The following is a 10,757-nucleotide window of genomic DNA, read 5'->3' as shown; positions in this document are numbered from 1 at the left end:
AAACTAGTAGTGCCATTACAAAATATGTTGAATACATGAGGTAAAAAGCCCTCGCAATCACATGCAAGCAGCAAACATGTAGGCAACGGTACAATATACTAGCTACATCATACAATCATCAATGAGTGAAACTGGATACAATCATCAGTGATAGTACTAAGTAGATACAAAAAGGTAAGACTCGAGAGAGCTAAGGCCTAGAGGCTAGGATGACTCATGAGGCATCACTATCATCATCATCATCATCATCATCATCATCATCATCATCATCATCATCATCATCATCATCTGAGTGCTCATCAAGAGAGTTTGAAGATGACTCCTCATCATTCGAGACACTCTCATACTCATCCTCATTGATAAGGTTACCATCATCATCAAATGATGGCTCCCTAGGCAATGACGATCTAACTGTAGGCAAGGGGAGAATGTCATCATTAGGGACTGGACGAGAGCTACTAGAGCCCCGCCTCATATATGTCTGCAAACCACCTAAACCACCCCTCGTCAATCTCGGAGGGTGTCGAATGACCATGTGCCTACTGGCAACTCGAACTCCTCGCCCATGAGCACGCTAACTACGAGTGTCACGGGTGTCTACTGCTATGAGCTCTCTATAGAGCTCTGCAAAGATCTACTCCTCCTCCTCATCGACCTCCTGCTGTACACTCGCAAGAGTGTTGCCCGTCAACTTGAATGTATCAACATTCACCTACATAATGCACATAAGATAATAGACTATAAATACTAAATTGTTGAGTATACTACTATAAAGTAACAAGTTGCAGCCAACAAATTTAAAAATTAAACTTGACTTATCATTTTATGGTTAGGTGTTTACCTGCTTTGGACTACCCATACTCATCATGGCCTTCATCATGCGCAAGTTAGTGCGGCAATAGACTAGCTGCTCTAACTGTCGTGTACTAAGACGATTGCAAATCTTTGTGTGAATGAGAGAATAGGCACTCCAGTTTCTCTCACATGCACCTGAAGAGCAATCCTGTGCAAGGACTCTCATGGCCAAGGGTTGAAGAGTCTCCTGCACATATCAAAAATTTTGCCACCAAAATAGAGGCTTTACAAGTGACTCCCTTCCCCAACAAGTGGGAGAAGAAAATGCCACATGTCCTCTCTGATATGCATAGCATCCAAGCTCCTCTAGGACTGTGTTGTGGTCATCTATGGGGACCACACGAGTCAAATATGCAAGCTGATCTGATCGGAGCTCTCTATCATCTATGATCGCTGGCGACTTGTAGGCCGGATGCACCAATGCTGCAAAACCATGGATGGGCCTATGCATCCATGCCCATCTCCTCTCTACTATCTCTATGATGTATGCACACTAAGAATCTGTGATCATCGTGCAAGCCCGTACCTCCACCAATGCCGCTCTGAAGAAGTGAACGAGAAGGCCCATGGTGGACCCCCTCACAATCAGTCATGCGCAACACCCTATACAAGGGAGTCACGGCAATCACAATGGCACGGACTTTCTGCCAAAACTGCTCATCAAGGCCCAGCCGCTACATGGCTTTCGCCTTCTTTGTCTCATGCTCATCCCACTCATTCCATAGAGTGGACACCACTGTTTGGCGTAGGGCGGACCACACCTCATAAAGCCTCTCCAACAATAACCACATATAAGCAAACTGAGTTGAAGAAGGCTTCTTCAACTCAAGTTTGCTATGCTCGTGATACATCGCAAGCACCTTCACCTTCACCGTGAAGAAGGTGACAACAAATGTGGCCTTGTGTACCACCCTCTTCACTCATTTTGGCTTCCCGATGTCCTCCATGAGCAAGTCCAAACAAAGACTTGCACATGGATTCCATACGATCGAAGGAAACTCGGCCTCAAGCAAATGGCCCATGCGCCGACAATTGGATGCATTGTCGGTCACAACTTGCACCACATTTAAGGGACCCACCTACAAGCACATCATACATGGCACAAATTATAAAAGCTTCGAGGAGAGATGAATCATGAATCATTACCTGAAAATTCTAATTATGATTCATGAATAATGAAAGCAACTTTTAAAAGACAATGTGCACCTCAATGATAGCTTGCCGAATGTGGCGGTAGATGAATGGACCGGTCGTTTTTCTTCCCCTCTTGCCGTGTCTACGGCCTGCAAAAAATATGTGCCAAGTGGACATGAAACGAGTATGTTGATGATACCCCGTTTCTTATGGTCACTCCATCCATTGGTGAGAATGGAGCAAGCATATTTTGTCCATGAGGCCCGAATAGGATTAAGGGCTTTATCGATCCTCTCCTTCTCTTCATCAATCTTCTTCGTCCTCATATCATTGTATGAGAGGCCGCTCCATCCTTCACATGGGCCCACATTGGCAATGGTTCTCATCATCTTCTTCCATTGCTCATGCTTTAGGATGTTGAATGCAAGATTGCACTCGATCACCGTGCGTGCAATCTCAACATCGGCTTGTCATTGCCTTTCTCTAAGAAAGGCAACCAATCCACGTGTATGACCGGGAGCTTGAGAGAGAGAGGATTGTCTCTCCGGTACCGCATGAGCCTCTAACCTTTGCCTTTTTCCAATGCCGGAGCCCGAAGCGAATGTGGAGTCGGCACCATTGATGGTGGAGGCCTCACCCGCATTGGTCGAAGATAGGCCTACATTTGAGGCTTCCTCATGAGTAGGCATAGGTGTATGTAAACGCCCCGAACAACATAGTATGCTTAACAATTATGATATTCGCTTGTTTTCGAGATTTAATATAAAAGAGAATGAACACTTAAAGCTGAAAATGAAAATTACTCACAAAATTACAGCCATGAAAATGTAAAAGTAATGGAGACAAGATTGAGGGTTGAAGATGGGCAACCCCTCCCGAAGGAATGCATTTCTACTCAACCCAAGTCCCTTAGGGAAGAGCTCAGTTACAATCAACCTGAGAGTGAGAAGAAGTAATTCTCACTCTCACAAGATCATGCAAAGATGTACAAACACACATGCATTATCTATTATGCAATGATAAGAACTGATTTCTTTACAGTATGAGAGAAGAAAAAGGGAAATTCAGCCTTTCTCCATCGTTGATCAGCAATACATGGATAGGGCTTGCTTCTTGTAGCTAAAATGGAAGAAAGAGCTCGAGGAGGAGATGTTGTAATGAATTTACAGGCTTGTTGTCCTGTAAAACAACAATGATAGAAGAGGGAATATGGAGGAATTTGATAATGGAGAAGTGGGGGATGATGATGGGGATGGATGGGGCCAGTTTCTAGCTATCTGTGGGTGTTGTACAAGAGTTTACAGCAAAGAAAAATGATGACGAATGAAGAAAAACGAGCTCTTATTTATAGGAGAGGGGAGAGCTAGTACAAAAGGGGAAAGTGGAGTAGCACAAGACAAGTGTCCAGCCACATGTCATGAGATGTGACAAGTGGTGGGACACTTGGAAACTTGTGTGACAAGTGTCTTGACACTTGTCTCTTCTCTATGGCCTTCCTTTTTGGGTTGAATACTGTCAAGAATAGAAACAACCAAATTTAGTAAGCACAGTCAGAGTACAGAGCTTACTATTTTTAGAATGACATCCCTATTTTTTAGGACTAGCATGCTCCCCTAAAATTTAGGGATCTCCTAAAATTTAGGGACCCCCCCAATATGGGTGTCATATGAAAGCTTTTTTCGTGTACATCGCAAAAATGGTATCCGAATCTTTATGTGACTTTCCTATGCAAAGAAATGTGCATTTCAAGCTTTCAGCCCACATATGCACATTATACAAGCATTTCATGATCATGCCATCTTGTTGATTGTAACTGTTTGTTCTGGTGGATTTAGCCCACACTTCAAGGCATCAATCCTTTCTGTGTGCGAGTCTAACCCTGATATGCGTGAGTTCTAGTCACAGGCGCCCAATCGGGTCATATAGGTGGAAGTGTGAACTATCTTTTCTCTAACCCACCGTGTGGGTCCAGCATAACTTGTGACCACTCATCAGTGGCCAGCTCCAATGCACTTTTCTTTATATCTAATTAGTGCAAAGGAAATAAATTTAATAAATCATTATATAGACAAATCAATGAAAAAGGATACAAATTCTGTTTCTATAGAGTTGTGACAGTGTAGATGCCATCGCCGCTGATCTACCACCTCCTCCTCTAGTGGATCCCCCTCTCATCTTGGCCAGAATCTCGTCCGCAATGTGTTGAGGGATTGACTTGCACGGAGTGACTTGCCCCCTCATCTTGGAAAGATGTTGGAGAAGCCGGGTTGCACCACTTGTGTAGCTCTTCCTGCAATGCTTGCATATCCAATTGTGGGAGTTGGACTTCTTTGTGTCCCTCTCCAGATGGATGGCGTGCAAGTTGAAGGCCTCATGCTTCTTGTATGTCATGGTGCCGAGGCAAGGATGGAGGCCCGATGAAGAGGAGAGAGTTGAGACTTGTCACTTTGATCGGCGGTGATGCTCCAAGAGGGAGGGGATGGGGGGAAGAGGAGAGAGTGAGATGATGCTTGAGCCTTGAAAAGGGAGGGGATCGGGGAAACTTGGAAAGTTGGAAGAAGAAAGAACTTTGAAAAGGGAGAGGATGGGAGGAAGACTCAAGAGAAGAGGGGAAGAGGAGAGAGGAAGAGGGAGCTTGGAGGGGATGGGAGCTTGATGCAGCCTTGGAGTCTTGGAGACAAGAAGGAGGGCTGAGGAGAGAGTCGAGACACACACACAGTTTGCACCTTTTTCCCCAGCCCGTTTCGCGTGGAAACTCTCTAGATAGCTCGCCTTGTCTCCTAGGATACGTGGCCAAAACATGTCTAAAATCTTGTACAAAACAGTATGGATACGTACCGTACGGTTCGTATGGTACGAACATGTCCGTTCAACGTACGAGTGCAACTATGAGTAGAGTCATGCATATCTGTTGTATTGATTGAAGAAGCTCGTGGATCTTTGCATGAGGGGAGAGCACCCCTATCTCTACTTATTTAAATGAGTTCCACTCTATTTTCAACCAGCTTATCTCATAGGGCATTCAATTTGAAGGATACCATAAAGTCTTTGTTCTTCCTTGCCACACCACTAGAGTCATGGGGTACATTCTATGTGAGTGCTAATCCTCCTAAATATGGCTTTAACTGTAGTAATATAGAGAGTGCTTTATTTATAGAAGAATTGAACATGAATAATATTGATGTAGCCCACACTTGTCATGTACTTACAATTAGAGATAGAAATGGTGGAAACGGAACTAATAATCATGGTATAAGACCCATAGCCCAACTAGGACATTTAAGTTTATCTTTTTCAGCATATTGCTCTTCATGAAAATAGTCGTCAAACTGATTGATAAAAACAAGAACAATTTTGCCATCACGTTGCTCATTATGAGTGCTTCAGAATGAATGTATTTATGGATTTATTTATCTCCAAGCTCAATAATAGCCCAATTTACAAATAGCATGCTTTCGGCTTTTGTGTTTGCTTTTGCCCAATTATAAAGTAAAGCGTTTGGGCGTCCAAAAGTCGGCCTGTGCCCAAATACAATGTCAAATAATGAAATATTAAATTGAGCACCTATGTATATGATACAAAATAATAAATGTTTTGTTAAGCACTGTAATAATATAAGTACACCTAAATAAGTATTGGCTCCAAGTCTTTAGTGATAAGGCACATGCCCATAAAAAATAGTAAATCTTCTAGGCATTTTGAATTCCCCTTTGAGCTATATACAACATTGTACATTAGCAATTTATCCCATTTTTAGGGAGATATGCATTAGATTCCTTAGATGTATACTCATCCTCCTTTATCAAAACAAAGAGTGTCCACTTTACAACTTGATAGCCATGCTAACAAACTACTTAAAGTATAAAAGCACTTCGAAGGATTAAGATACTTTGTAGTTAAAAAAGAAAAGAACAAGTGAGAAAATGGTCCAACTTAGATAAATACACGCACAATCAATGAACCTAGCGATCCTTAAGCTAGGTACATCTAGTGGTTTTAGTCAACCAACTTCATAGTCTCAAGGCACATCAAGGGTATGGCACCTCAGGCTTGCTTGAATGACCTATTACCCTAGGCTTAACATCGTGCAATGACTCTACACCAATTGGGTCCTCAAGTGTGGAACAACACTTTAGACACATATGGAGTTTGACCCATCTCTGATTTGTACTTGGACACACACACCCTTTATTATACAATAAGCTAAACACAACCCCTTAGGGATGGCATAAGTTGCTTGTAGGTCCTCACGATGACCCCTTAAAAGATTCATCAATAATGGTGGCCCTCATATTCCTATTCCATGTTCCATTCTTCTTCTTCAACTGTGCTACCAGCAACTTCCAAAAGGATATTATCCATTCATGACATCATCATTTTAGTTCTTATTCTACTGCCCACAACTTCATCATGATTACCAATTGGTGTACCATTCATCTGTGCCATCAATAGAAACACCATTTTCTTTATTAATGACACCTTTTATCAACAACATGTATTACTCATCCATTAGGTTTTTCATTGACTATTCTAGCATTCCACATATATGATGCAAGCCACATTTTGCTACCTTTGGCATGAGTGATATGGGCTAGCACTTGTTTGTGACAAAGGGTAATGTTAATGTGGCATACCCACTTGTGACATCCTTGGTGGGACAATTTAGTGGTCCATTAAGCTGATTTTTTCGAGAAAATGCCCCTTGGTACTCTTTCAAATAACATGAGGTTTGTTGTCTAGACTCTCTCGAGTTCACTTTGCAACAGAAGGTCTTGGCCGTTCCCATGATAATTGATGTGAATTTTGGTGTCTAGACTTGTATCGCATTTGGTTCAAGGAGAGAGAGAAACAAGGGAAAGTATGAATACATCGACCCCTCTACCCCTAAGGGGAAGTATGAATACATCAATCCATCTACTCGTAAGGAAAAGTCTCACTACATTCTCTTAAAACGATACGAAGTTAGGGTCCTAATTGATTGTAGGGGTCAATTTTTTCTATACTCTAATGCAACAAATTTGTGACAAGGTTAACTATCTACTTACTTAACATATTTAAGTTGTACACATAAAATTAGCTAATTTCTTAGTTAACCCTTTTAATCATAGTGGTTGTTTATGTAATTTAAAATCATAGCACACAAACAATGAAAATAAACCTTTTGAAAGAGAGCTTCTTTATTTGATAGAAAATTCTTATACAAGTGTTCACATTCTATCCATATGGAAGAATGGCACGAAGGCCCTTACTTCTCCAAGATTTTCACCCTTAACTAGTATAAGAGCCTAAGGAAAAACTAGTTCGAGTTACATAAGAGTTTGGATGGTTCCTAGGAGTCTAAGGGTTTACCAGCTAGAGCTCCCCCTAGCACCCTCTGTTAAATGATGTGGATCTAGGACATGACACAAGCTATGGTGGATCAAAGATGTAAACCAAGTTCATAATGACATGGACAAGTAGAGACAAACTATTACACAAGTGAATTAGGTTCCAAGATAGATTAGCTTGGACTCATAAACACAATCTTGTGTAGAATTGACAATGACAAGACACTTAACTGAAAGTACCAAGCATCACGATATTGTGTTCATTTCATAGTCAAGTACAATGCTTTATAGGCTTTGAGTTGTTCCACTCTCCTCATTGTGCATATGGGATTCAGGACAGCTCCTCTTGGAGCATACATCATTTGTCTATTTCTCAACACCCCCCCTCAAATGATGAGTCCCTACACTTGCTGGCTTTTGCCCCCCCTTCATGATAACATGGCCCAGAAGACTAGCTCATAGGCAGCCTAGTCAAGTTAAAGCTTGAGACTTTACATCTTGGCAAGGGTTGTACAAATCAAATTCACTAAGGAAAAGAAAGATCCATTGTGGGAAAAACATATGAAAGATACAATGAAAGTTCTTCAAAACAATCTGTCAGAGTTGTTGATGGTAGTGGAAGCATATTCTTCTTCTTCTCTTTCTTCCATGTATTGGTTCTGGTGATGATCACTTTGCAATTGTTGGGCTCTCTTCTTGTGGAAACATTCACTGGCTACATGGCCAGTCTTACCACAATAGTGACATGTAATCCGATCCTTGTTATTGTTGTTGATGAATCCTCGACCTCTTCCTTTAGGTCCAGCAGCTCCTTTGGTGTACAAAAGGTTTTCCCTAAATGATGAGACATTGTCTTTTGCATTATTGGTTTTTACTTTGCCTTCTTCATCGAGTAGTGAGTGCTCAATATCTTTAAGTGTGAGGCTTGGAACATTACTCAAAGTGGACACAAGATTTTCATATGGATCCTTGTTTACACTTGCAAGCAGTACGGCTATTGCTTTATCTTCCTCAATATTCTTTTTAAGAGATGCAAGTTGAGTTTTTAAACTCTTAAACTTATTAATGTGTATGGTCATAGAAGCACTGTCTTTGATATCCAGTTTATAAAACTGCATGAGAAGTTTTACCTTTGAATTCTTTGCTTGAGTACCAAATATTTTATCAAGTTTCTCCCAGGCGGTTCTAGCATTTCTAATGCCAGATATATGATGTAACACGTCATCACTTAGTCCCCAGGCAATGATGCCTAGTGCCTTATTATTCATCTTCTTCCATTCTTTGGATTTGAACTATTCTTCTTCAACGAACCCGTCTTCATCATCTTCTTTCTTGTTATCTGCATCATCTTCAAACAGGTCCCACAAGTCTTTTCGCATTAGGTGATACATGGTCTTTTCCTTCCAGGCATGGAAGCCTTCTCCATTGAATTTTGCTATTTGCTCAAGTTCTGCCATGTTGAGCAGCTCCAATCTGAGAAAAGACCAGCAAGGGGGATTTGTGAAGTGTCACAAGGAGGTTAGTGTCAATTGACACTAGTTGAGTATCAATAGATACTATTCTTGAGCTTAGTATTGAATATTGGTGCTTTGATCTTCTTCTTGCTTGTTGATTTGAAGTGTTAATCTTGCTGGGAACTGAGTTCAAACTCAGATAAAAGTGGCAGTGTGTGCCCTCAATTGAAAGGAATGAGAAATTGAAGGAAAAATGAGCTTGCATCTTGATGGCTATGGCTTCCTGGATTAGGGTTTTGACCCAGGCCTGGTTTTTTCTAGATATCTAGAGCTAGAGTTGATCATTTTGGAAACTTTTTTTATGGAAATGTAGCTTACTCCATGCTCTACAAGAGCCCCATGATAACCGTCAAGATCGTGTACTGCAATCCGCGCGCAAATTAGCAAAACATAACCAGGCGCAGATATGGCAGCGACATTGAATTTCAGCAATGCCAGGCTTGTAGGTATCCAATGTCAGGCTTAGATGTGATAGGCAGAAGCTCCTTGAGTAGAAGATTAATCCTCCTGAAGAAAGCACACTGAAATATTGCCTGATTTGAGAGATATGAGAGCTCAAAGTGAGGTATGTCCTGCAGGCTACAAACTGGGGCTATGGCAGCAACTGACAATAGTGACAATGCTGAGGTCCAAATAGACAAATCTCATGGATTGATGTGATAAAGGGAAGTTTTGTGAGGTGGAGAACAAATTTCTAGAAGGAAGATAAGAGAGATTTGGTATGTGGAGTGAGATACAGGAGCTTCAAGATGACAGGGTGCTGCTAGCTATGGCTGCCACAAGGTCCAACTGAGATTTGAAGTTGAAACTGAAGATATGAGCTGAATGTGGGCTGGTTAGAGATCACCAGAGATGAAGGGAGACTAGAGATTCAAAGTGTGAGCTATGCCATGCCCAACTGGGCCCTGATACCATGTTAAATGATGTGGATCTAGGACATGACACAAGCTATGGTGGATCAAAGATGTAAACCAAGTTCATAATGACATGGACAAGTAGAGACAAACTATTACACAAGTGAATTAGGTTCCAAGATAGATTAGCTTGGACTCATAAACACAATCTTGTGTAGAATTGACAATGACAAGACACTTAACTGAAAGTACCAAGCATCATGATATTGTGTTCATTTCATAGTCAAGTACAATGCTTTATAGGCTTTGAGTTGTTCCACTCTCCTCATTGTGCATATGGGATTCAGGACAGCTCCTCTTGGAGCATACATCATTTGTCTATTTCTCAACACCCTCAACTTCTCTTACCCAAGGATTTCCTACAGAGTGACCTCTCGTCACCATCCGGATCAGTACAAAACTCTTTGAGGTAGCAATTTATTCCCCCTTGGAAAAGGCACCCACAATTAGCTTTGGGAGAGGTTTAATGCACTTTCCTTTTTATCATATTGCAAACTTAGCGTACTAGAAATTTTGATTATTCAATCAATTTCCTAAGTGCATCAAGTTAAAGTTGTATGCATTGCTACAAGCACTACAAGGATATAGAGGCATAGCGACGGGCAATTGCGATGCATATTAGCGGTGTCATGCGGCGCAAATAGTGATGGTACTCAAAGAAAAAAAAGCGGTGAAACTCGAGCACGGTATTTTTCCGAAAGAGTTTAAGAGAGAGCAAAAGAGATCATGCCTTTGGGAGGGAGAGGGAGAGGCAGAGGAGGAGGGAGAAGAAGAGAGAAAGAGAGAGAAGGAGAGCTTCTCACCGCCACCGGCACTGCTACTGCCATCGCCGTTCATGACGAAGAAGAGGAGAAAGAGCACGAAGAAAGAAGAGGGACCATTGCGAAGAGAAGATGAAGAATCCATTCTCGGGCCTTTGCGATGAGTACATTGCCTCCTCTTGGTTTGTTCTCGTTCTTTTTTCTTTTCTTTTGTTTGTTTTTGTTGAGAATGAGGTGCATTGAGGGAGAAAG

General features: G+C 41.6%; 2 pseudogenes; both read right to left on the bottom strand.

Moving 5' to 3' along the window:
- Positions 1-214: 214 nt before the first annotated feature.
- On the bottom strand, positions 215-1,913 carry LOC148040681 (uncharacterized; annotated as a pseudogene).
- Positions 1,914-2,043: 130 nt separating this feature from the next.
- LOC148040680 (uncharacterized) lies at positions 2,044-4,380 on the bottom strand (annotated as a pseudogene).
- Positions 4,381-10,757: the final 6,377 nt, after the last annotated feature.

Source organism: Lygodium microphyllum, chromosome 2 (genome assembly GCF_053477565.2).
Source record: "Lygodium microphyllum isolate KBCC chromosome 2, Lygodium_microphyllum_v1.1.10, whole genome shotgun sequence".
NCBI lineage: Eukaryota > Viridiplantae > Streptophyta > Polypodiopsida > Schizaeales > Lygodiaceae > Lygodium > Lygodium microphyllum.
The sequence above is the reverse complement of the archived record's forward strand: the minus strand, read 5'-3'. Positions and strand labels throughout refer to the sequence as shown.